General features: G+C 45.2%; 1 protein-coding gene across 6 annotated transcripts in view; it reads left to right on the top strand.

The window, feature by feature from the left end:
• Positions 1–6,053: 6,053 nt before the first annotated feature.
• Positions 6,054–27,802, top strand: part of SYCE2 (synaptonemal complex central element protein 2) — a 286,046-nt gene continuing 264,297 nt past the window's right edge. For all 6 annotated transcript variants that reach the window (XM_069604172.1, XM_069604170.1, XM_069604171.1 and 3 more), the window contains exon 1: positions 6,054–6,203. The gene's annotated coding sequence lies outside the window, so the exon portion shown is untranslated. The remainder of the gene's footprint in view (positions 6,204–27,802) is intronic.

Below are 27,802 nucleotides of genomic sequence, written 5' to 3'. Positions count from 1 at the left end.
TATGTGATTGAAAGTGCACAGGGATGCAGGACAGAGTGTTTTGTTTGTACATTGTGGTAACTGTTGCCATTTGTTGCTGCATAGCTCCATGGCGGTGCGCAGTCGTTGGCGATGCTGCAGTGAAAAGTCATGCAGTGTGGGCACTGGGTGCAGTGTTTGCATACTGTCAGTATGGTAGAGGGTATGGTTGAAGGGCAGTTTATATGTTGTTGGATAGTGTGCTGTGTGCACAATGCTTGCAGTATGGGCAATGTTGTAAACATTTTGTGGTTAAGTTGGCAGTGAGACAATAAACTCTGAGTGGAATTGGGTAAGACAATAGTATGTGAATGAAAGGGCGTAGGGGTGCCAGAGACTGTGTAATGTTTATATATTATGGTAACTGTTGCATGTAACGCTGTGCATGCCCATTGCAGTGTGGAGGTTGGTTAGACGTGCTGGTGCCAGTGGTGCATATGTGTATGGTGGTAGTTGATGACATGCTGACATGCATGATTGCATTACAGTGCAGGGAATGTGTGCAAGGAGCACACCCACTAGAGCAATGCAGGTTTGACAGTGCATGAGGCACAGGGTGGTGATCTTTGGAGAATGGATGTGGAGCACATTGTTGATGTGCTATAGCACCACAAGTGAGTTGCAAAGCGTGTATTGTGCATTCCAAGGTTGTAGTGATATTTGCAACATGCTACAGTATTTTGTGTGCGGCAGGAGATGGTGTAGTGAGAAGTTGTGCAGAGTGGCCACAGGGTGCAGTGTGTACGTAATGCGAGTATGGAAGTGGGCATGGTTGAAGTGCAGTTTATATGTGGTTGGTTACTCTGCTGTGTGCAGATTTATTGAAGTTGGCCCAATATTGTGAAGCTGTAGTGCATAGGTTGCCAGTGACAAAGGCAGTACGTAGGGCGCTTCTCACCATGCTGCCCTATGGAAATGTGACTGCAGCGATTGTCCTATGAGGTGGTGTTTAGGGTGTGCGTCACAGGAAAGCGCGCCAATAGGAAGAAGGACTCCTCCTGCTGTACTTGGTCCCGGCCAGCGAAGTACTTTGAAAAAGGCACATGCCACATTCTGTGCTTCTCAGCATGCTGGCCAATGGAAATGGGACTATGGCCTTTGGCCAATCAGGTGCTTAGGGTGTACATCACAGGAAAGAGCACAAATAGGGAGGAGGAGTCCTCCTGCTGCACCGGAGTGTGGCCCTCGCGCTCTTTGGGGAAAGGTACGTGGCAAATTTTGCACTTCTTACCATGGTGGCCAATGGAAAAAAGTCAGCAAATATCGCAATAGTTGGAGGGTGGCACGTGTTACATACGCCCCTTTTGCAGATGATGGCCATAACGTTTGTGGGTGTGGTGTGTACGGACAGACTGTGCTACACAGTGTATCTGTCGACAGAAATGCAGAGGGTGCGGTTATGGCTGTGTGAAAAAGAAGCACAGCGTGCAGGTTTTAGGGGATTTCGACATACATTGAGTGAAAGTGAATGGAAAACAATGTCCAATGGCTACTCATTTTTCAATCTATCATGTGTAGTACTATGGAGTGGCTACAATGAAGTGGAAGATTTTGGTTTCTCTGTGTGACACTTGGTAACACGCAATCATGCCGATATTATTGTTATTCATTGTGCAGGGAGAATTGCACAGCATGTTACACAACTTTAAGTGCCGTTTGCGATGAAAGAGTCACTTGCCTAGTTCATGCCGTTGTTTGCGATCTCTTGCATAAGTTTCTATCGCATTATGCAGCCACCGATGTGGCAGTGTAATTTTCTATTTGGTCCGTGAATGCAGACAGCGCGGTACATTGCAAAGAAGAGTTTTGTGCCTTTATTCGACATGTGCCAATGGGAATTTGACATTTCACAGCACGAATACTTTCCCCCAGCTATAACGTTCATCTTACTATGCCTGCCATTCCGATTTTTGCACACCCCATCTAAATTTGCTTGGTGCCCTTCTTGAAAGTAGTGATTTTTTTTGTACTTAGTGTTGAGCTGTGACTCTCTTGAAAACGTGCTGCAACACGTAAAAAAAAACTCTTTGTACAGCAACCCCCTTTCTAACCCATTCAACTACAGGGTTTACCACACTGCCACGCCTCCTGCCCTGCATGCTGTTTTTGATCTGCGAAAGGTGCTTTCTTTATTTACCTTTTTCCCTTTCATAGTTCATTTTAATTTATTAGGGTGTTCTCACACATGCCACAGAAGGAACAGCAGGGAAGGTCCAGTATAGAAGGGGCACCAGCTGCCTGGATATACTATAGGGGACATGCCGGGAAACAGAATTATTGGGTGGTCCTCGCCTACATAGGCGCCAGTCATTGTAATGCTCCCGTAAGGACCGATCCCACGCACTTCCAAGTACCTTCCCTCTGTACAGTAGCGCGTTGCAGTACATGCACAATACAATACCCTTTGCCAGGTAAGGGTCTGAATCGCTGCATATGATTTTCAAAGGTTGTTTTACAGCTGCGCTGCCCTACAGGAGTGCCCCTCTTGTTGCCCGCAGCAGATGTGGGAAAGGTTGTACATGAAACTACCCTACGTACTTGTTGGAAGTGACGGTAGCCTACCCACTGGTCCCTTGTGCTTTCATTTCACTTGTCATCACATGCAGTACAAACACTTTATGCCACGCTATTAGTGTTAGGAGTAGCATTCACGGATATACATACATTGTGGAATACAAGAATGTGAAACGCTGCTTTATTACATGCAGCAGGAAGTCATTTATTCTGTGCAACTCATGCAGCAACAGCGCTTTTCTAACCACCACTAAGGTTGTTTGCGCTCTGCATATTGTGCTGTTTCCTTACTTGCCTTTACATGCACTAGTATGTGTGTGAGGAAGGTGCGCCAGCTTTGCCATTTTGCAGACTTAGTACAAACTGTCCCACCTGCAGTTACATGTTTTCTTCAACTGTACGACCAGCAGGATACCTCTTGATACTTTCCGTCACACTGCTGAGCGCAGACACAGTGGGCCTCATTATAACAGTGGCGGCCATCGTATGAACGGTACCTGTAAGGCACCGGCATTGGTCATACTGGGCCGCAACGTTACAAGTTCTGCTCGCGGGTTCCTGACAGCCCGCTAGGTCTTACCTGGCGAACTGTGCGGCACCCACGAGCAGAACTCGTGATTGCACCGGCACCGTCATCAACGGTGCCATTGCAACCATGCTCCCCACCCCTATGGGGCAGAATGGGGATCGGGAGCCTGGCATTACCGCCTCCAGCGAATGGGTAATTACCGACCCACTCATCTCGTAATGAGCCGCTTATTGCCCAATCGCGAGAGGCGGTGCTGGTTGAGAGCATGGCGGTGGCTGTGCCTGCTATACATGCACGGCTACCACCATGCTCGTAATGAGGCCCAATTTATCTGTTTCACAGGTCATGGCCAGGCAAGCAGCAGATAAATCAAAGAAATGCAACATTTAACACGCCCACGTGACACTGCAGGGTGCTGTTCCTTGTTTACCAGTGGCTGTTATACAGTTAGGAGTACTTTAGCCACACATTGGTAGGTTTGCAGAGCCACCCACGAAGTCGGCAGCAGTACTTTAAATGCGGTAGCCTATTGCATGAACCCGTAGGGCTGGCGACAGGGGCGGTGTTACTAGCATACAGTGGATGGCCTATGCATGGGTCTAGGTGTTGAACGGAAACACATGAACTTTCACAACTACTTATAAGTGCATTCGAAGATGAGGCAATGCGGCCACTAATGGAGTACTACGGATACTTGCATTGTGATTGCACATACGCCAACCAGGTGCAGTGATGCCATGAATGAGATTTGTGATATCATCTTTGATTTCATGGCTGTTAGTCCTTGCAGTGCACACTGGTGGCACGAGTTATGGTTGCTTAGCTTACCATAACTGTCGAATTTCAGGGTTTACTTGCTTTTACCTGTAACCATAAAGTCCCTGTAACAACGTTTTTCCATAGAATTTCATAGGTTTTTGCTAGTGTGACTTAACGATAATGCCCCTTTAACAATGTTTTTGTTAGTGAATATATATATACACACACACACACACACATATAAATATAAAACCAGTATTTTGTACTAACACACTAACACCTGTTATCTATATACAAATAAGTGGGAGGTTACACCTATAAAATGGTCAACAAACAACAAGGCCTTTGAATTTACAAGTCCTTGGCCCTCATTACAAGGTTATCAGATTACCGTTTCTGCCGCCCGATATTACGGGCGGAGTCCATTAGGACTCCACAGGAATGGAAACACTGAAGCACCGGCACCGTTGCTAACAGTGCTTCAGTGGTTTTTCTGTCGGTAGGGTCCTGAACTATCGGCAGGTCAGACCTGCCGGTAGTTCGCAGCCCCTACCAGCAGAACCAGAGTGAGCCGGTCCAGACCGGCTCACTCGTAATGAGGGCCCTTGTCTAGAATATATGTTGAATCACATAAGTCTTTGGTGGTTTTCAAACTTTTTTACGCGAGAAGTTGAGGAAAAATATAGTTGTGAAGGCCCCACCGTTGAGTAAAGATAGTGTTGCCAGGACCACCCAGATGCCATATCTACTCATATTTTCTAGTAAAAGTAGTCAGAGTATTCCATTTTTGAAGAGCCTCGTACTGACCCTGGCCATCCTTCTGGCGCCTCTATGGGAGAGCAGCAGCCCCAGTCTGAAGACCACGGATCTACAGTGTTTGTATATGCGTTACTGAATCCTCTTCATGCAGTGAACTAGGTTTTAGTCACTGAGACCGCCTGATATCGGTTTTATTGTACTATTAACTGTGCTATTAACATTGTACTTTGTTATTGGCATACAACACCTATGATGGGCATACACCACCTATGATGTTCTGTGCCCTGCTATGTTTTACCCCACAAATTGTTATGTATAATCTTTGTATAGGATATTCTGGAAGGTTGGAGCTGGGGAAGCCTGGCTGAGACCACGAGGTCTTGTTCATGGAACCTACGTTTATGCGTTTTAGAAATAAAGCAATGGAGAAAAAAGCGTCAAAGAGTACCTGTTATGTAGCAAACTGCCAACATCCCCTTCTACAGGTTGCATCTTAGCTGTTAACCTTTCAAAAGGCAAATGTTAGTCCATTCAGGGAAATGCATCGCTCTCAACTCACACGCTTTTGGCGGGTGTCACCCGCCTTGTAAGGGGCTGACTCACCCGCCAAGCCTCCTGCACGCCCATTCATCCCAATGGGCGTTGCACCCGCCAAAAACAAAATCGGGTGATTTCACCCGCCCTTGCAACACAAATGGTTGAGAGCTATGGAAATGCCTATGCAAGGGGTGTCCTGGTGGGATCTTCCATCTCCTTTACCCGTTATAAAACTCTGACTACAAGTCCCTGAATGCAAAGGGAAAAAAACAGGAATGAATAAGCACCTACAGATTGGAATGGCTCATGTTGGCAACTATGGTTTTGTTGTAAAATTGTGCAATAAGCTCCTGGGGGAGCTAGCAGGGATATAACTTCCTTGGTGGTGATAGTGCGCGTACAAATATTCTTTAACATGAACATAAGATGGCTGCTGTTTTGTAACCATGGTATCCTGTAGTAAATCTCGGGGTTTTGTTTCTTAAATGTTGGCAGGTCTGGCTTGCTGAGAATTCAGTAAACATGCAAATTGGGGAGCACTAGTAATGACAAACACTATCAGAGAAATGCTTATTTCGTTAATTAAAATATTGCAGCTCTCGGTGGGAACTGCCGCTTAAATTATTGGGAAACACCGATTATCATATTACTGTAATGATCCATGCGGCGTTTGCCAATACCTGCGGCGTCAGCTCTCCCTCACTCACCCCTGCCTAAAGGGGGCGCACTGACTTGCTAAGCACTGTGCTTTCTAGCTTTAACAGGTTTGAAGGTTCCCGCCTTCCCCCTTCAACCCATCCTTAATACAGACTAATAGCACGATCAAGCGCCAATAGAAAGCCCCGCTGGCTGGTCCAATGGGAGCCGACGCTGCAGTAACGGCGCGCGGAGGAAAAAATATCTCCGGCCAGAGAAGAGAAGAGCGAGCAGGCTACCGCATGTCACGTGGTGACAGCGCGCTGTGCTGGCGGTTGACGTAAACACGAGGTAAACCCGGTTTCCCGCCTAAAATCTACACAAACGCCGAGAGAAAGGTCGCCTCGGTGAGAGGGAGGGAAGAATCCTGTAGAACGTCAAAAAAAACTCTGTGAGTTCTTTTGTTGTTGTGTACTGCTCAACTTGACTTTCAAACGGACACATTACCAAAACTATGTATATAAGATTCGCCTCTGTGAGGAAGCCTAAGAACACAGAGACCGTTGTCTCTTGGAATTAATATAAGGAGGGCAAGGAGAGGAAGTGGCCCAAATAGAACTAGATTGCCGGGTGTGGCGCTGCAAGTATGGGTGCTGTAGCACCCCTTGGATTTACAGACAAAGGGGAGCAGGCTAAATGCTTTATTCAAAGCAGGGTGAACTGCATAGTGGCTTTAAGAAGAATCAAGGAGTATTTTCTAATTCTTTGTATCCTTCTGATTTATATTTCATTGATTATAATAAAATGTGATGGCATTTTGAACATTAATCCCAGTGGCACTCATGCTGGTCCATGTAATGGCCTAAGGAAGAGAAATTACATATTTGAAGTTATACAAACATTATAAACACTAAGATCACCTTTATAGTTTGTTTAATGAAAAGCATTTGTGTTTTTAATATGACAATATTGTGTCCATAGTGTTAAACGATTGCATGCCTGAATGTCTATATACGCTTGTTCAAATTCGTCGAGGGGGGTTAAGAGGTGACTTTGCATAGAATCTCAACTCTTACTTTTCATATTGCACATTGTTGGAGAGTGTTAGATGCTGGCTGCCCTTGTTAGAAGTGCACCTATACATTTCATGTGACAGTAACAAAATTCTGAACATGGCTACTACATATCTCTCAACCTTTTTAATCTGGGTGGGTGAAAACAGGAATGGATTCTGGACAAGTGAGAGCCCACTGAAGTGAATGGACTTGTAAGGAGCTTGGCGGGTGAGAGGACTGATTTCATGGCGAGTGGACCTGCCAAAACTGATTTTAGAGGTATGCTAATTTTAGTTGCTCAGTCCACACATTTTTCACAAAGTCATCTGCACTTATTTAATAGGGCTATATAGGAAATTTGCATCAAGCATTTATACTTTAAATATGAATGCAGTACATGCAGTGCCTTTGTGAACTTGCACCTCCATCGTGGCCGCGTCTTTCCTTCAGCAACAAGTGCTCAGCTGCCTGTCCCACCTTCAATCCGGATGGCCTTCCAGCCTTACTTCAGGCTAATCAGTAACTGGCAGGCGAAAGCTAGCCTCAGACACAAAGGCCCACCAACTAAGCCCCCTATCTGGAGCTGGAGGGAGCCCCTCTCCCACGTTCTGTTTCCCTGCATTTCGGGACGATGAAAAATGTGCCTCTACTCTGCACCGGTAAGCACACAGGTCCATCTGCCCCTGACCCATAACACTCTATCTGGTTGCCTGTTGCCTCCTGCCTCCCTTGTCTCACAGCCTGAATGCAAACTGAATCCTCCTCCCTCTTGCCATGTTTATCTACTGTGCATTTCACTTATACCTGCTTGCTGCTGCCTACTAGTGCCAAACCCATATTTCCTCCCTAAGAGCGCCTTAAAAATCTTTACCCTGCATTTAGTGCTGTTAGTGCTGTTAGTGCTCTTTGGCAAAATCAGATATAGGTGTGCTTTTTAAATTGTTGTATCCTCCATTTTGTGCTGTATTATTGCTCTTTGGCAAAATCAAATATAGGTGTGCTTTTTAAATTGTTGCATCCTCCATTTTGTTCTGTATTGGAATCTAGGAGGGTTTTCAAATCTGTGCACTGACTGTCTTCCCTGCACACCTGCTCCACTACTCCTCCCTGGCTTCTAGGCTACCTGGTGAGTTTCCGTGCACTGTGTAGCTCACTTGCCTAGCTCTCCCATCTATTCTAACTACTATTCCATCACATCAAAGCTCTCCTGGACTGTAACCCCAGGCCTTGCCATCGCTGATACTTACGTCAATGCCACTTTCAGACAGACTTTCACAGACATCCTCTTCACTGTCCCCTCTTCTGATCTATGGCCCTCACATCTGGTCTCCACTCTTCCTTCTTTCTCCTCCTCACCCATTAATGGTGGCCCTAGGTGGGAAGTCCTCGTTGCTTACTTCTCATCCTCTAGGTGCATCATTAATGTCTATCACAATGGCACTATCATGGCCCATGGTTCTCAACCTGCTCTTCTCCTTCTGGACCAGTGCCTGCCTTCTCTCATAAACCTCCTCCTTCTGCTACCCCTTCTTCCCCTCCCCTCACTTCACCACCACCAATGGGAGTACCACGCCCCTGTAAACCCCCTCCGAAAACCTTCAACGGTGGTAACCAGCTTCAGTTAGCTACTCTGAAAGCTTGCTTTGCTGTCAAACACTCATCAAACATCTGCCTCCTTCTCGAAGACCTTGACTTGGACGCCCTCGCTCTTACCGAGATGTGGTTCAATGCTAGCTCTGTCACTGCTCTTGACATAACAGGACTGGATGTGGAGTGGCCCTGATCTCCCCTGAATGGATCCCTGTCTACATCATCCCCACTCAATCCTACTCCCCTTTTGAGTGCCTTGTCTGTAGGCTGGGGGTCTCCACCACTTTCTCTCTCACCCTCGCCATTATCTACAGACCCCCGGGCCCCATCTCCTTCTTCCTCTCTTAATGCGCCAACCTTGCCTCATCCCTTTCAACCTCCACTTCCAAACTCCTCCCCCTTGGCTGTTCAACATCCACCTCGACTCTCTTGAATCGTCCACCTCTCAGTTCTGGGTCACCTGTGATTCCCTATCTCTCACTATTCGTCCTTCCGGCTTCACTCACTCTGCTGGCCACACCCTTGATGCCTTCATCGCTGGTGACATCCCTATCCCTAATCCGGCTTCCCAGCCCCCTCTCTTGGTCTGACCACTCTCTCCTTTCCTCCTATCAGGGACCGCTTGGCCCTCTATCGAAAGCCACCCCTTCCGCTGCCAGCCTCCTTCACTTTCATTCAATTGATGAAAGAGTGTCGGCTGCTGTTTTTGCCTCCAACTTCATCCCTCCTCCTTCTGCCGCTCCGGACTCTTCCTCTGACTCTGCCTTGCTAATCTGCATCTTGCCATCTCCAACACTCACGGCATCCTTGCCCCTGCCATGAGGAGCCATCTAAAACCTGCCACCAAGAACAGTTGGTACGACTCGGATCTAGCATCTCTGAAACGCAAGTGCAGAGTTGCTTAACGGAAGTGGCAGACCTTGGGCTCATCCTCTGACACTGGCCTGCCGCCTGCTACAAAGGCAATATCGCCTCTCTATCCGCTCCAAAAAGCAGGCCCACATCCAAACCTGCATCAATGGAGCCTCTAACAACACAGCCGAACCTTTGAATTTCTGCAAGGAATTTGCCAATCCACTTGCAGTCTCTACCTCTCTCCTTCTTTCCCAGGCCCTTTGCACTGCCTTAGCCTCCCACTTCACATCGAAAAATCAGGACATCCTGCCTTCACTTTCCTTCACCCCATCCCCTCTCCCTCTTCTACTCCCCTGCTTCCCTTGGCCCCCCTCCTCTTACTCCCCTCTCTCTCCTCCCTCCTGCCCCATAACCCTGGACGAGGTCTATAAAGTGGTTTGCTCTATGATGGCCTCCTCCAAAGAGGTTCTCTCCTGCTACTCCACAACCATTAAGGACAACATCTCCTCTCTCGCCCCGGCCCTTGCAGACCTCTGTAACCACTCCTTCGCAACAGGCTCTTTCCCTCTATCCTTCATGAACTCCCTTGTGCAACCTCTCTTAAAAAAGCCATCTGTTGACCCCTCTCTATTAACCCCTTCCTGGGTAAACTTCTGGAAAAGTTGGTCCTCGCCCAACTGACCCTCCACATTGATCTTGTTGGCTGCCTTCATGACAACCAAACTGCTCTCCTGAACCCCCATGAAACCTTGCTCGCAAATCTCGACTCCAACTCCCTTGCTGTTCTCATTCTCCTTGATCTCTCCTCCGCTTTTGACACGGTCAACCATTCCGTCCTCAAAAAACGACTTGTGACACCCTCGGCATCACTGACTGGGCACTGGACTGGCTGACCTCTTTCCTCGCTAACCACCCTTCCCAGCTGGAATTGGGCCCTTTCTCCTCCTCCACCAGTCTCTTTACCTGCGGTGTACCCCAGGGCCCTATCCTATTGCCTTGGCTCTTATATATCTCTCTCGCCCCTCTTGCTCAACTGATTCTCTCCTTCTATCCTAATTTCTAGTGTGATGCCGATGACACACAGCTTTCCTTCAAACTTTCCTCTACTTCCCCTTCTTCCTCTCTCATTTCTGACTGTCTGCCATTCATGCATGGTTTTCAGTGAACGATCTGTCTCAATGCCAGTAAGACAGAGATCCTCCTCATCGGGACACCTGTGCTTGATTTTCCCCTACCCTTTTGCCACACTCTTTGGGCTCTCTACCTCCACCATCTTGTGAGGCCAAAAACCTCCGTCATCTTAAACACCACCCTCTCCTTCACCTTCCACATCATGGACCTTATCAAAAAAGTCCCACTTCCAGCTCCACCTCCTCAGAGGCATTCTTCCTTTTCTCACCTTCCCCCAGAAGCTCAATGTCTCCAGAGCTCTGGTCCTTTCCAGGCTGGACTACTGCAGCAGTCTTTTTCTCAATCTCCCTCCCTCTCTCCTCTCTTCGTCCTCTCCAGCTAATCCAGAATAAGGCTGCAAGACTTTATACTTCGCCTCAAACCCAGCGACCGGATCTCTCCAGCTTTAAAATCTCTCCACAGGCTCCCGGTGGCTGCAAGTATCAAATTCAAGACCCTCTGCATCATCCACAAGGCTTTCTGGGGCCTGGGACCATGCTATCACCAACTTTCCCTCCCTAATTACTCCCCTGCTCGAGCCCTACGCCTCCCTAATTCCAACTCTCTGTCAAACGCTTCTCTAAGCAGAGAGTGGGTGGGGAGCAGATCTCTCTCCACGGCTGGTGCCTCCCTTTGAAACATCCTCCATGCCCCTCTAAGATTTGAGCCGGACCTCCTTAAGTCCAGGAAACTGCTAAAATATCGGCAGTTCTCTAGCTCTTTCCCCTGCTTGTGGTGCTTTGAAACACAATTCTGTTGTATAAAGCGCATTACAAATGATCAATAAAATAATTGCACTTTTCACAAAAGCAGCAATTCTTTTGATAAAACAGCATTTCTCATCTGGGTTATTGGGAGAACTGCAATGGCAGAATGACACCATTTGTTGGCATTCTCAGAAGTGATCCCGAGCACTTAATGGGTGTAGTGCCACAACTCCTTTCTTGAACTCCTGAGCAGGTATGCACAAATGCATGACGAGGAAGCTGCCATTGCTGTGGGAGAGATCAGAATGTAATGCTTTCAGTTGGGCACTTAACGTGTCCTGTCTCACTCTCCTTTGCCATGTAAGGACAGACACTTACCAAACCGTATCTGCCTTGATTAGGCATCGACCTATTTGTAAGTGTCCATTATTTCCTATAGGATCATCTTTTAATCTTTATAGGCACATGCATGGCTGTGACAGAGGCAGTCATGATTTCGGTTAGCTTCTTATGTCCCCTACACGTCACCCAGCAGCAACAATCTCTTATGAAATGTAGCTCATTTTCTTAATGCACCTGTGTTGCGATCTATATTTACCTTAAAGACCCATGTTCCAATTCTGGGTATATAGCTTCATGGGGAAATGTGCTTGCTACAAAAATACATATTCAACCTGCAGGTCAAAGGTTGGCATTAGGGACAACAATTCAGCAACATGTCAGGGATAATCACATGATCTTTGACCCATTGACCCAATAACTTTCCCCCAATTTAAGGATAATTAAATTATTGAACTAATTTTAGGACGTTTTATCACAGGCAAATTCTAATATGATAAATTGCTACATTTAATGTAGCAATGTTAATTCGGGTATGTAGTATATTTTATATTGTTTTATAGCCCTTAATATAGTGTTTAAGGTTCTCCAGATACTTTTAATATATAAGCAGAGAACATCTAATCAGGGCTCTTATACTTTTAATGGAATAGTACAGCATTTAGTGCACTTCTGATAGACCTTTATTGGGGCTGCATGCCACTTATCAGCATGGCTGCTGCAAAGTGTGTGTGAGAGAGAGACTATGCTCATACATCACAGTGTGACGATTGATTTAATATGAGATACTTGCCAGTTTCAGTAGGGGTCTGCTTTAATACGAAAAAACAGACCTTTCTTGGCATGGTGTCTACTGCTTTACTTTAAATTAGGCAATAGCACTTATCAACAGGCTTGCTATACTTATGATGGACAGCATTGTCACCTCCTGAATGACAGCTATACTTTACATTTGAAAGTACCTTATCCTCTCAGTAGGATAGCTTTACTTACAGTTGTACAGTACCTGGTTGTTATGATATGATGGCCACAGTAAATGCTAAAACAAGCTCTCCAAAAAAGATGCGGTAACTGTCGCAGATAGCCTAGAACAACTCTAAGAGAAGGTTGAAGGGGGCTCACTAGGGGAAGTCCCACCCTCCCTCTTCTCTCGTGGGCTTTCACCTCCCTAGCCCAGATGCCCCTAAACCTCAAGACTGTCACTAGAGATTGGTAACTCTCTAACTCCCTCTGGTGGGTCCGATCAAAGGGTCCCTAAACATTTCCAAAGTGTGTTCCAAATACCCAGAGTCACTTTGCCCTTTGCTTGTATGCCTTTGTACTTGTCACCCTGACTTCTCTGTCTCCTTTCCCTTGCTCCTACTCTCCTCCCTACTATCCCCCCCACTATCTTTCCTCTCTCCCTCACAAACTGTCACAACTACTCGTTGGTCGCTATGGCACCAATGGCAGAGACAATGCTAGCTGTCAAGTTCCATCAAGTTTTATCGTAGTGCCGGTCTAGTTGTTGCATCCCAGATGGCACTGCGCACCGGTCTTATTCACTCCTCAGCAGAGGCTTGCCGTGTTGCAGCCCTCATGGGCTTGCTTCTGCGGGTGAGACACTGTTTTCCCCTTCGGGGCTCAGCCATTCTGTCTTGTTTCCTTACCTTTCTACCTCCTATCTGCGATCTTTAATTCTTCTTCTGGATCCTTCCTCCTGTCTGCCACTCCTATATCTACACAGCGCTCCTGAGAAATCTCTCCAGTGTTTCTTACAGCAATTTCCAACAAACAGGTTTTTTTTTTAAACCTCTGGGCGTTTTCCTCGTTCTGAGGGCGCTCCTCCATTCTGCCAGGGTGCTGTTCCTGAGTTCTTCCAGGAATCACTCTGGCGGCTGGAGAGGTACATTCTTACCTCTTCAACGAAAAACTTTGCGAACGGAAAAAGAAGAAGAAGAAGACTGCTGCTAAGACACCACGCAAAAAGACTGACAAAGGGTCGTCGGGTGAGGAGGAAGGGTTACTAACTAATGGTCAGGCATTTGAGACCCCCTTTCCTCCCTCTCTTTCTGTCCCTTACCTCCACCCTCTGGTGTTACTCTCTACTACTCTCTTCCCACTCTACTCCCTGCTCCATGCTCGTTTCCACTATTCTCTGCTACACTCTTCTCCCCACTATTCTTTAGTACTCTCCTTCCCATATTCTTTACTATACTCCCCTCCCCACAAGTCTGTATTACACCCCCCCTAGTCTCTACTGCACCTTCGCTCCCACTATTCTGTACTACACTCTGCTCTCCACTACACTGTACTCCCCATTACTCGCTACTATGCTCTCCCCCCTACTACTCTGTAGCACACTCTCCTCTCCACTACCCTCTCTTCCCTATTACTCTCTACCACACTCTCCTCCCTACTACTCTCAACTGCACTCCCCTCTGTGACAAATCCATGGAATTTGTCCCTTCTCCTCAAGGGAGAGCCCCCCCCTTTTTGACTGAGGAGGTGAGCACCCTCTGTGAGGTTGACATTGTGTTAGTTATACTCTGTCATCTTACAATGCTGCTTTTAAACTAAGGAACACTTGCATAAATAGTGTTCATTCTGGGAATGTGCACACGATCACATAGGAGTAGTGGGAAGACAACCGCACAAGGTCACTTGTGAACACGAGCACGGCATTGGCTGTGCAGTAGCTAATAAGACAGAAAACCTCATTGCGTGAGACGTTAGTTTGTACTGAAACCCAAGTTGCTAACTTTTCTCTTAGATAATGAAGCCACAAACAGAATGACAGGTTTATTTCAGCTGTCAAAGTTATTTTCAGTTTTTGAAATGTTAAGGGCTTTTCCTTAAATATGTGTGTATTTTTGGTTTGCTACTGCATTTTTCTCTTTGCGGTTTTGAGCTATAAAAGCTCTTGGAACAATACATGCATTGCACATTATACTAGATAAACAGTGTGTGGATTCAGTTTGTTCTAGAAGACTATTTGCGCCCTTTCACTAAAATTCCGTCTGGACCAGAGATGGCCATGGAATGTGAACCTGACATTCCGCTTAACACGCCTTAGGGGTACAGGGCAAGTGGGATCTCACTGGGGGTGACCCCCCCTTCTCAGGGGACAAGGAATCCCCAAGTAAAGATGACCTAGAGTCCCAAGCATTTTTTGTATATATGGAAAGTGAGCGGTACCATAAGGTAAACACTTTAGGGGTATATCTAGAAGCATCCTTAAACTCAAAATCACAGGTGGATGCTATAGTTAGGAACTCCCAGTACCATCTGAAAGTATTTAGACAAGCTAAGCCTCTCTTGTCACAAAAGAAATCGGGAAATTGTGGTTCAGTCTATCATCACCCCCCCACATTGACTACTGCAGCACTTTACTGCTGGGTACTAGCAAACAATGCATAGCTAAACTAAAAGATCGTCAGAATGAGTCTGTCAGGATCATCTGTGATGTTCCAAGGAAAGAACATATAATTCCAGCAAGAAGGAATTTGCATTGGCTTCCAGTAGCCGCGAGAGTGAAGTTTAGAGCCCTCTCAATAACTCACCAATGCACCTTTGGATTTCACTGGCCTATCTAAAAAAAAACATCTTCCTCTCTAAATTCCACCAAAGTCTCTTTGGTCTAGTTCTCTAGGCCAATTAGCATTGCCTAGGTTTAGAAAATCCAAAGGACTTGGACGCACCTTTGTGGTGGGTGCAGCATCTGCCTGGAACTCTCTACCAGGAACTCTTCGATTAGAATCGTGCTTTGTCAAATTTAAGAAAGTATTGAAACCCTGGTTGTTTGTATAAAACTGTTAGAAGAGGTCTTGCTCAGGTTTCATCTGTCCTGGTTTTCAAAATCTTTTTGTGTTTGTGTACTGCGCCCTGATTCCTGCGGCCTTTGTTGCACTATAAATATATAAATAAATAAAATAAATAAATGATGTGCAGGACATTTTAACGGTGATTGGCTTGGATTCTGACCCGGTTCTGTTAACAGTCATCTCTCAAGAACGTCACCAATGAGCTCTCTTTTCCTGTTCGAGGAAGGAAGTTAAAAGACCCTAGACCCATGCAGAAACTGAGAGTACCAGCCTGAGGGTGAAACAGAAGCCTGCTCTTGAGTGCAGAGGAGGGGACGTCTCTCTTCACGGAGGCGCCTGGTGGCAGGACCATGCTGAGAACATGGGGGGCAGAGGAAACTCTGAGCCTGTGGAAACACTGAAAAGTCCAAGAAGGCGCAGAGCCCGTGGAGTGCTGAGCCACGGATCCGAGGGAGAACTGATTTGCCGCCAGAGTGACACAGTGGCTTTCAACCGTTCCGAAGTTGAAGGTCTGTTGGCCACAGGCAGGAGGAACCAGAGAAGGAGACCCTACCACAGAGACATCAGAGTCACGGTTCTGCGCTGAAGAGAGAAGCCACTTTCCCTGCTGTGTGCCACCGCAGGAGAACACTCAGCTGAAAAGCAGTGAGACACAAAGGCAGCGCATGAGGGAATGACCCTTTGAATAACCCATGAGGGGGCAAATGCAACCAGAGTATCTGACTGCCTGAAGGGCCATACAGCCCACAAGGTGCTGACCCCGAGAATACCCCACTAGGCGGTACATTTGCTTCATAATCCACTCAGATCTGAACCCTTCTTCCACTCCTTGAAGAATAAAGTAAAAATGTGGCTCACAGCACAGGACTGTTAAAGTCTACACCTGACTCATTGCACAGAACAGCCTGCACTGTCTTCTGCTGCTAGGCGCTGCTATGCTTGGCCGGTTTTGACAAACACCTTTGTAAATGTCTTGTATGTAATTGTTATTGTATAGTGTTATGTCTGCTGTATATTTATGTTACTGTAACCTTAAAGAAATGCACCCAGATGCCTCTGGCCAGGCGCGCTATATAAATAAACAAAATACAAATACATTCAACCAGAGAATCCTTTGGCCTAAAATGCCAAAAAGGCCACAAGGGGCTGACCCTGAAAATACCCAAAAAGGGGATTAATGCAAACACAGAATTCTACGGCTTGAGAGGCCAAACGATCCACGAGGGGCTGACCTTGAAAATACCCCACAATGGGGTGAGAGGTTCATGATAACCAGACGAGGAGGTGAATGCCATACCTTATCCAGACGACCTGAGTGGTTAGTGTGGCGGGTCAGAAGGAGAACACAGACACTGTGATGCCATTTCAGCTGGTTTTATTAAACAATAATCAAAAAGCCTATCTTTCCCTATTGCTAAGGGGTATTCCCAGCCTATATAAATAACTAAAATGCTCATCAGTCGTCAGGATGTTGCCAAAAAAAATCTGTCTGCTGTCCAAAAACAAATACTAACTGACCTTACCACTATTCTAATAAAAGAATAAGGGCAAGAAAATATCTCCCTTCTCCTAGTTGTCTCTTTCATAGAGGTTTCTTTTGCTTCAAGGATATTTCTAATAGGTTATTTTTAAATAGTCGTTTGTCACCATCTGTACAAGTTCTTTCAACTCTTTCATAAGGTCTTTATGTTTTCCGTCTTACCCAGGGATTGATTTCCAGGGATCCCTTGTAGTTCTGTCTTATCCTTTGTTCTGTATTAACGAGATGGATACGCCTACTGTTAAGACCTGGGGAGAAACCAAAGTAAACATAAAAGTTTGCTTAACACTAAGATTCCTATGCAATTTTTCATGCAGTATCATTTCACAAATAGCATTTAAGGCCTCATAATTCCAAACAATCTTTCAAGAGAAGGAAAAAGAATTCAATACTGACTTGGGGCGTATTTCTCACCGAAAAGCGGAAATCTCTTAATTTTAAATTTTTCAAACCTTTCTTAAAATTATTGGCAATAAACATTTTTTGTCGAACACATATCACCTGTATTATTAAGCACTAGGGTCCTTCATTATTTTAACTGTAAACATATACACATACAAACTGTAAAGCTGATACCTGGGGACTTAAAACATATATGTTAACAATGTGCAAAACACCCAATATTGGAAATCATTACTTGAAACACTTGTCTATAGGCGCATTATAAATGCCATATCATATCATGCAGCAGTTTTCTGCAGTATTCGATAATACACCTTTCATTATTTCTCTATGGTCTGGCCATTTCATCTCTGCTGTATATATTTAAATGTTGAAAACATAAAAACCTAGCCAATTGCATAGTAAAGCAAACCACACACCGTGGGTAATAATAAGCAGCGCTCAGATACCTGAGGGTTCGTAGCGCTATATAAATGTCAAATTATTATTAAATTATTAAACATGAATTGTATTCTGTGTTTTGAGGTTCGATAGCAGAGTTATCTTTAGATGGTTAATGAAAGTCCTAATTTCCTATGGCCAGCTGGCGTCTTCCAAACATATAAATGTGACATTAACTTTGAGTATTTCAGAATGCTAAAGAATTAGAACACATCTAATATACATTTAAACAGTCATTCATACTAAATGGACCAAAAATACAGGTAGCTCCTGGTTCCCCTGCAGTAGCCCCTGCCTACAGGGTGACACCTGGCACACGGGTGCTGGTTTTAGCTCCTTCTCATCAGATCTCAATTTCGAACCCTGGTTAAATACCTATTTGTATTATAGGGACAGGTTTTGCTGAGTTTCTATTTCAATTACAAATGTAACTTTTATCTGTTTGTTTTTTAACAGTGCTTGCACTTCCTGGAGAGTCAGGTTTTGTATGTTTTAATTGCAGTCTTGAAGATTTGAGAGGCTATAACACCTGTGATTGGTGTAATGACAATCACTCACTCTTGAGCAAAGTTTCTGCTGCCACTGACCATTTATAGTAATGTACCGTATTGACTGCAAGGTTGAATCGATGTAAATTAGACTGCATACTGCATAACCCATTTTACACACCGTTTTTATAATTAAAGTGTACATTATATTATAAGTATAAAAATGATCTGCCTCTGCATGATTAAGCACACCTTACAGGAGTGCAAAAAAATACCATTGTGCAATACTGGTTTACTTTCAGTGGGAAGAAAAAGCATAATTTGTTACAAAAGATTAATTCTTAATTGCAACTTAGTTTTCCATCCTATTAATTATATAATCCTAAAATGCTAGGAAAATAAATATGCACAGTGCTTCTGTTTTCTCCATGAGCATCTACACACAACAGAGTAGAAGCTGAATGGAAATAAACCATTCCTTTTATCGCAGTGTGCAGTTTCATTTTTTGAAAGGCTACAGAGAAATACATTTAGTTTCAGAGGCTTTTCTCCATGGCTTGCAATGACATCCATGTAGATACAAATCAAAAGAAGTGTTCTGGTTTCTGTCAAGTAACCTGACCTTTGCACTGCTCTAAACTTGTACATAAATGTACACAGGAAAATAATAAAGCTGTCGTATTCACAAGATTTTCATGCGTAAAAAGGCCTGGTACGAACCTTATCTGGAGGTCTGTATGAAAGGATAGATCCTGCTTCAATGGTATGAATGACTGGTAACTGAATCCAAGTTGGATTCCTGGACCTGAACACATAAGTACACCAAGACTCATTGTCGGATCTGCTGCAAGTGTATTGAAGCTGATTCACAGTCTATTTATTTGAAATGCCTGTGTACCTGAATGCTTTGAAGTTCCAATTAATGGCGCAATAATATTCGTTGGAGTTGCAGGTGAACTTATCTGTCTGTCCAGGATCCTAAATGGGATATGGAGACACAACAAGAAAGCAGGGCTAAGAATATAAGCCCAATTCTGATTCCATTTAGAAAAGACACGTTCAAGAACATTTTTGTACTTTAATTATGCAGCGCTTGAGGCGCAAAAGCTACCATCACGCTCTGCGCGAGTAGGCCTGGGTGGCAAGTGCTTTGCATGGCCTAGAGCATGCATGCATTGGACGCACTTCAAAACTGCAGAGATAGCAAAAACCAGAAGGGATTGATATATCCTGTTTTATTTATTTATTTATTTATTTACTTATTTGTTTATTTATTAGACTCTAACTTAAACATTGGACATGTATGCATTTATGCATGTAATGTCTGTGCGCATTCGGAGCAGGTAGATAATAGCATGGCAAATACTTTAAAGAGGCTCAACATAGCCTTGCGGACATCTGTGCCATTGCAGTAGACTCAATGTTCGTTTCCCTGCTTGCCGGTCTGTCCCACATGACCAAGCATCAGGTGCGCTGTCTGTAATAAGCGTTCGGTGTAGCACCAGAATTCTACTGTTGCTAAACCTGGCATGTCTAGGGAGCATGCAAGGGTTTTCATGAAAGGAACATTTAATGTGGTCACTATTCCAAGGCCAAAGATAAAAAGATACAATGAAATTAACAGGGTGCTTGATCTACTTGGTCAACAACTGATCTCCCATAATTTATTAAACAGGGAAAAGTTACGCTCGAGAATGCTGCCACCTATAAGTGTAGAATTAGTGACTGAACTAGACTAAACACCTAAATAGAAGGCAGTGGGGCCATTAAACAGGCAAAGGAGGTCATCTTATTCTGTTTGTGTTGACCTCACTTAGTGAAACATTTGTTCTTGTAATAGCATTGAGGCCAAAACGCTCTGACTAAACTCCCAGATGCATATGGGGGGTACCAATAGTGTAAAATGTAATATGTGCCTCACGTTGGCATAGCTGCATGTTACCGCAAGTGGAGTTGGAGATATGAAAACCTCCACTTCCTTGAGCTAGATAGAATCCATGTGGCATATTATTTCCTCTCACCTTAGTGCTAATGCATAGTACTACACATACAGGGGCAGCTGTTCATTCAAACCCCTGCTTTGAGTCTGAAATTTGTGGATCCACCATGCTTCTTTATGTAAAAGTGTGTTAGTGTTGGTACAAACATCTACAACCCACCAACAAACATCATCTGGACCATCATGTAACTCAATGAAGTGGGATACCATGGGTGCTGAGTGGACAACTTATTCTTGAACAGTGTTCCCGATTCTTTTGTTGACGGGGTGGCTCATTTGTCCAACATATTTAAGCACACATGGGCATTGGATTACATATATCAATTCAGTTATCTTACAATTGGAAACATTTCATAAAGTCCATTCCCTTTGATAAACTGGAAATTATTTCATTTTCTTCGTGAATTTGCAAACTGTGAAAGTCCCACACAGGTAGTGTCCCGTAATTTCCTTCAAATTCCATAAGGTACTTCTGATCTCTATCTTCTTGAATGGGGAGTCTAGAATGGGGAGTGTGTGAGGAACCCATTTGTTCTAGGCTGATCTGCCTTTTGGATTTCTTTAACAGAAACTTTATGGGATATATGCTTTTTTGACTGTTTTCCTCTCCTGTGGTGATTTGGTTTGTGTCACTTTGGTCTTAAAGGCTTCTGTTTACTTCATAGAATTCTCTGTGTCTCATTACGAGGTTGGCAGTAACCAGCAGGTTGCCGCCAATCTGTATCCCCGAATCCGGCACCTGAATACCAGGTGCCACTGGTACATTATTAGTTCAGGGGGCGCGGGAAGTCAGGCACCGGATTTCATAAGTCCCCATTCCCAAAGAGTCCCACTGGACTCTATAGGAGTGTGGAGACGGAAGCACTGGCACCGATGCTAACGGTGCCAGTGCTTCCGTGAAGACTGCCTACCGGGGCTGATGCGCCCGGCAGGGTCAAACCTGTCGGGTTCAGCGGTCCCGGCAGGCAGACTCGTAGTGTGGCAGTCCGGAACCAAGGGTGCCAGTGAGCTTACCGGCACCCTTGTTTCCCGACTGCCACACTTGTAATGAGGGCTTCTGTCTCTTATTGGAGTATTTTCTCCCTCTGTTTCACTTTGCTCTTTAGCCTTTAAAGTACTTGATGGTTTCCTTTCTTCCCAGAGTACTTGTGCCTCAGTTTCATTAGTCATTAGCTTAAAGAATATGTTCTTTCTTAGAATATTATAGTTCCACTTCATTAACTTTATATTTCAGTACTCGTCACTTTCACTGTGGCAAGTTATTCCTGATTTGTAACGATCCCCTGGTGGCCTCTTGGTTTTCATGTTCTCCCTGTTTCCTAAGTATTTGCTTAGTATTGGCTTAGTATTTGCAGGGGAACGTCTCCGGGGCTGATGCCTGCTCGGGTCTTCTCTGTTTGTTCCTGGTCTCCGGCTTCTTATTTCTGCCAGTGTCTCGCTCCCTCTCAGCGGTCACGTATCACTGCGTGTAACTGGCTGATTCCTCAAACGAGTGGTTTTGCATTGTTGTATGGGCGTACTTCCCACCACAAAGCTGAGGAATTGAGATCCTCTAGCGTCTTGCACTCACATCCAGGGCACTTTCAAAAGTTGCGTGCTCGGCGGCTCTCTTTGACTCAGCCTCTCCCAGGTGTTACTCTATTTGGAGGCTTCCCCAGCGTGCCCACGCCTCTTTGCTTTTCTAGAGCTCGCTGTGCCCTCTCTTCTAGTTTCTTCTTCCCGGTTGAATGGAGATTTCTCTTAAAAGAGACAGCTTCTCTTTCTTTTCTGTACCAATGTGTATGATCCTTAGTCAAGTCTCTGAGTTATATACAGTTCTCTGAAGGGAATGATCCCTTATCCAGCCAGCCAGGGGAGACATCAGCGTGCAATCTGAGGCTGCAGGAGCACCTCCACCATCTCATCGGCGCAAGGTAAGCCCAGAAGGACTTGGGTAGTGTTGTGTGAACTTGATACTGTGATCGGAGCGGTGAGCACTGTAGTCATTCTAAAATCTTGGCTCTTTCTGAATTGTATTACGGCAGCATTCCACTGCCGATTTGGGATGATTTTGTGCACTTTCATTGTCGAACCCCAGGTGAGCTGCTCGAATCTGGGCCTTTTTTCCTACTCCAACATGTCTGCCGGCCAAACAGACACCGGAGTGCCTTTCCTGCCCTCAGTGCAACGCCAGTGATTGGCCAGCACATCCTCCAAAAGTCGGGGAGCTGGCAGGCGTAGGAGCCAACCATCTCGAAGGCCCACACAAAGGCCCCTTTCTGGACCTGTCCGGAGCCGGTGGGAGCCCCTCTACATGCCGCTGTACCAGCGACTTGTCCCCAGGCAACGCTCCATGATGTACTTTTTGGCACTGTCCCCTGCAGTCAAGGACCCCAGATCGCCTTGCCATGGGCTTTACCCGTTCCCCTGGACCCTCTGCCTTGGATGCCTGTTTGATTCTTGCCTTTCTTCCCCTCACACTTAACTGCAAAATGCAATTTCTTTACCACTGTTATACGTATCTGCTGGACTTAACCTCTCACTGAATGTTTTCTACTGCTTCTTATTGCCTGCTCAAAAAATTGTTTCAGGAGTTGCCCCTATATCTGTGCACCTCTTCTGTGTACTGTATTTTAGTGCTCCATTGGGAATTCAAATTTAGGTGTGCTTTAATCTGTGCATTGGCTGTTAGGCCACTTGGTAAGTTCCTGTGCACAATGCAGCTCCACTGTTAGTCTCTATCTCCTCCGCCACTCCCATGGCACTCTATCTACCCCATCTTTTCCAACTGCTATTCTATCACCTATCCTTCCTCTCTCCTGAAGTCTGGAATAAAAAAGCTGAAAAAAGCTCTCTTGGGCTCTAACCCAGCCCTACCTATTGCTGACACCTACATCCATGCCACTTCCAGTAAGAATATTACAGACCTCCCAAAGCACCGGATGAGGTCTCTCTCCTGACCTAAGGACCCCCCCATCTGGTTTCCACTCGTGTCCCTTTCTCCTCATCCCCCATTTATGGTGCTCCTGGGTGGGAAGTACTCCTGGCATACTTCTCATCCTCGAGGTGTATGATTAATGTCTATCACAATGGCACTATCATGGCAATAAGTTCTCAACCTACTCTCGACCACGGCCTGCCCTCTTTCATAAACGTCCATCAGTTTCTCGGACGGGAACTAAAGACTACCTTTTACAAAACGCCCGCGTCCTGATTCAGGCAGCATTAGAGACACATGGTTTAAAAACCCATTTTGGCTGCGTAGCGGCCGCGGAGAGCTGCGAGGAGGTTCAGTCTGGCAGTCAACCCTGAACTTTTTTCTACCTGCTTCAGAAGTCTTTTTTCACTTTCTACAGAGACACAGGGTTTAAAAACTCATTTTGGCCGCGCAGCGGCCGTGGAGAGCTGCGAGGAGGTGCAGTCTGGCAGTCCGGCTGCCGGCGCACTGCGCAACTGCTCACGACAATGTACATCAAGCCAAAAGCTTGCGAAAACAAGCTGTTTACAGAACCCCGTTTAAACAACTGTGAGCCCCTACCATATCATAACTATTTCAACATCTCAAAACATCTCAACTGCCGGTGAACCCGGTATTATGGAAGGCGCCCCGGGGGCAGGAAAGCCTCAGTCAAATGATCACGAGGAAACGGGCCGCGTGCTAAGAAGCGGCGTTCAAACAACAAAAACGCTGGCGACGACTCAAGCTCTACAAAATCAGTAACTATACCAACTGAGACTTCGAACTTGGGAAATTTCAATTCCTCGCCTCCAATTCCCCCCCTTAGATCACCCCACCAGCACGGCTTACCTTGGAGGGAAGCCGCAAGCTTGGAGCTTGAATCCGCCGGCGTTGAGCCGCCGCGGATCCCTGGGGAGCACGCGCCCTTTGATGGGTATGCCTCGCCTTGGTCACCTTGGCGCGGGGTTGGTGGTGGGGGGAGAAGGGTCCCTGGAGAAGTCGGGGCTGAGTCTGCCGTCTTCCGCTCCCGCGGGGCCGGACTCAGTTAGGAGCGCCGGTGGCGTCCGAGCGGAGGATCCCCGTGAGGAGGAGGAGGAGGAGGAGGAGGAGGAGGAGGAGGAGGAGGAGGAGGAGGAGAAGGAGAAGAAGAAGAAGGAGAAGAAGGAGAAGAAGGAGAAGAAGAAGGAGGAGGAGGCGGCTGGTGGGACGAGGTCGGACCCCGCGCGAATACATCCGGGGCTGAGCTCGGAGCTCCAGGGGAGAGGAGTGCGAGTGCTCGACACAGTGCGAGGAGATGACCCGCCCCCTGGTGGTACAACAGAAACGTTTGATAAAACGTTTAACACAGTCAATGAAAACGAACAAAATCAAATTACTAAAAACGGTTTAAAAGAGTCCTTAGACAAAACTCCTTCAAAGAAAAACAAGAGGCAAGAATCAAATGGACTTTCACAAAAACCTGAAAGTGACCTCCATCCAGTGACAGTTCGAGCTGATCTACCGAGCCCGGACTGGAACCTAACATAGATTAGAGACACTATCTGTCAGAATACAACTTTATCATACCTGGATGAACTAGAAGTGGGAGAACTAGAGGAAATAAACATTCTGAGAGAACACAACTGGGTAAAAATACACACTTACTCACAAGCAGAAAATCAAGATGAGGAGTTCCATCAAACAGAAGTAAACCACCTATTTGATGATCAAACAAACGACGAAGAAGAACAAATCATTCTCGGACATAAACCAAATGAACTTCTAACTGACCAACAAACAAAAAGACAAGGAGTCAAAAAACATAACCCAACTGGCTCATCGACCCCCAACAACAGATTACCATCAAAATTACAGATGAAAAAAACAGGCAAACCGATACTTCCGTCTAACAACCCGATTGGAGGATTCTTTGAAAAATTAGGGAAGACTTCCACAGTAAACCGCTTTGAACTTTCTGATCTAGAAATTCTGGAAGGAATCCCACCATCTCCCCAAAGAAACTTAGCCAACACACCGAAGCCAGAAAAGTCAACTGAAAGTGGCGGTTCGCTACCACATATACGCTGGAACTTTAGCCAACCTTCCCCGCACCAAAAGCCAGAAACAATTAAAACTGATATAGACAGCGGAACTACAGAGCATAGACCACAAGGCTATGACGCAGAGAAGGACAAACCAACACAGAAAACAGTAACACTAGTAGAGGATAATGGAAAAAAGCAAGAAAGTAAACCAAAGTCTGACCTGATTGACGGAAAAAATAATAAAGAAACAACAAAGGCAGAAGACAATGTAAATCAAAAATCACCGCCCACACAACCAGACATGTCGGACGAAAAAAACACTGATTCTTCATTTAACGAAAGCAAAATTATGAAGGAGAAAAAAAAGAGAAGACAGCTTAACGAAGTCTCGAACAAGTCATCAGTGGAACCAAGAAGAAATAAAACTGGCAGAGGCAATATTGAATTATAAAAACATGTTAAAACACAGAGAGAATACCCGGGGTGGAAACCTTCGCCACAACAAAAGAAGTCTGATGTCTCGGTGGATGCCTTACGGCTACTTTTTTCTACGCCAAACAAAGCAAAAGCGGAAAGCGAAACTCAAAAGAAAAATCTCACCTATTAAAAATGTGGATATACTACCTGTCATGTCAGCCGTGACCATCGCACTGGCACCATTTGGGAAATTATAAGAAACGATTAACGAAACATTAAAGGACCACACCTCATTACTAGCAGACTGCAATTCGAACCTAACCCATTTGGAAGGGTACATAACAGCCTTAGAGGCATGGAAGGCATCCACAACAGAGCAAGGCACCATGACGGATATAGCTGAGGCGTTTCAGTTTAAAAAAAAAAGCAGTGTCCAGTAGTTCCCAGACCGAGCGGACTGAGAACAAGGAAAACAGATATGTAGATGATCAACTAGCGACCCCAGCAAAAATTAAACCGACATCCATTAAAGATAAAGCAGAACACGTAGGACACTCGCGACAACCTGGTACAACAAAAACTTCAAAAGTAAATTTAAGTGAAACTAAAAAGAACTCAAAAGGCGAAACCGAAGAAAAGCAGTCGATATGGAACAATAACGAGAATAATCACCAACTCCAGAGAAAAAAGATCACAAAAAATAGTTCAATACTGAAAAAACAACCAAGCTTAAGAGAATTAACCGTACAGAACAAACAGCATACAGAAAGAAACGCAAACCTGTTCATGACTAAATGGATAACTGGGATCGACCAAAAAACAAAAGCTTCAGAGGGAGACTCCCAAGAGATAAACACAATAAAAGCGGTACATAAAGGTGCGAAGGACAGCTCGCTCCACCTATCTGACTTAAGCACATATTCGATCGAAAACTCGGAGTCGGAAATACCTCGACCGAGTGGAAAGAAAAGAAAGGTGTCTTTTGCGGAGAGTAACTCCCCAAAGACAGACCTAAGGGATACACATTATCAGAACCAAACAAATATTTCGGAAAAAAAGAAAGGCAAAGTAGACGATCTAAGCTACAGAAGAAGTCGGATAACTCCAGAAAGGAAAACGTTGTTCCGACTGGCCAACATAAGGATAAACAAAACTGAATCCAAATACGAAGGCAACAAAGATCGCCATCCACAAAGTGCAAAGGAAACACCTGAGGTCGAAAGGCTTGAAAATACACCGAACAGCGAAATCCGTCACAGACAAAACCATCAGTACCGCCAAAGAGCAAGGCAAAACAAATCAGAAACAACATCATACAGAAAAAAGTTAGACACATCAGACCACAGAAAAAACAACCAAAGGTTGGAAAAAAAACAGATCAAGTGATAAATACTCAGAAAAAAGAACTAGATCAAACCGAAGACCTTCGGACTCTTTCACACAGCTAAACCCCACTCGGACATCTGCAATCTTCACTCACAAGAGCAATTCATCACGCACTTTGAAACTAGAAAAAAGTGACAAAAAGGGAGAAAAGATTCTACTTAACAGAAGAGCAACTATGAGGCTTCTACAAAAAGTCCACAAAGGAGACCAAATTAGAAGTGTGGACTTAAACATAGTGGAGTTCGCACATAAAGCTCGGACGGACAGTGTCTTTCTGCATATTACATCTCAAACTGTGAAAAAACATTTGTTGTCAGCGGCAGGAGAACTGTCAAAAAGAGGGTACACCTTGAGAGGAACAACACCAGAGGAGGGCACAGAAGAGACAATTCATACACAACAAGACAAAAAGGTAATTATGAGATAAATGAAAAAGAAGAAAGGAAAAGTTCACAGATAACACCTGAAACCAAAAAATCAACTAGAGTGAAGAGAAAATTCAATCTAATATCAGAGAAAGATGCGCGAAAAGAAGAAGACGAACGACGAAAACCACGAGAAACGATTGGCTCAAGCTGGTCAAACACGAAAAGCGACAAAGAAAGAGTAAAGGCAAGAGAAAATCTTTCCACTCAAGACAGCTGGATACAAAATGATAAGGAATCACAAAGAATGTCTCTTAGAAATCCAAAAGTTCCATTTCCTACGCAGTCCACCAGAGAAAAGGAAAGTCGTACCGAGTGTGGAAACCCTTCGATTGAGAACCAGGCTAAAAAAGCTGAAAAGGATCCCAAAAATGGGCATGGATCCCTTCGGCTCTGACACGATATGCCAGGAAATAGCAACTAAATCGTCCCTCTGACAATTTAGAAAGGGAGACTTTAAAGGAGCAACAC

The sequence above is a fragment of the Ambystoma mexicanum genome, chromosome 3q (genome assembly GCF_040938575.1).
Source record: "Ambystoma mexicanum isolate Mex_15411 chromosome 3q, UKY_AmexF1_1, whole genome shotgun sequence".
Lineage (NCBI taxonomy): Eukaryota > Metazoa > Chordata > Amphibia > Caudata > Ambystomatidae > Ambystoma > Ambystoma mexicanum.
The sequence above is the reverse complement of the archived record's forward strand: the minus strand, read 5'-3'. Positions and strand labels throughout refer to the sequence as shown.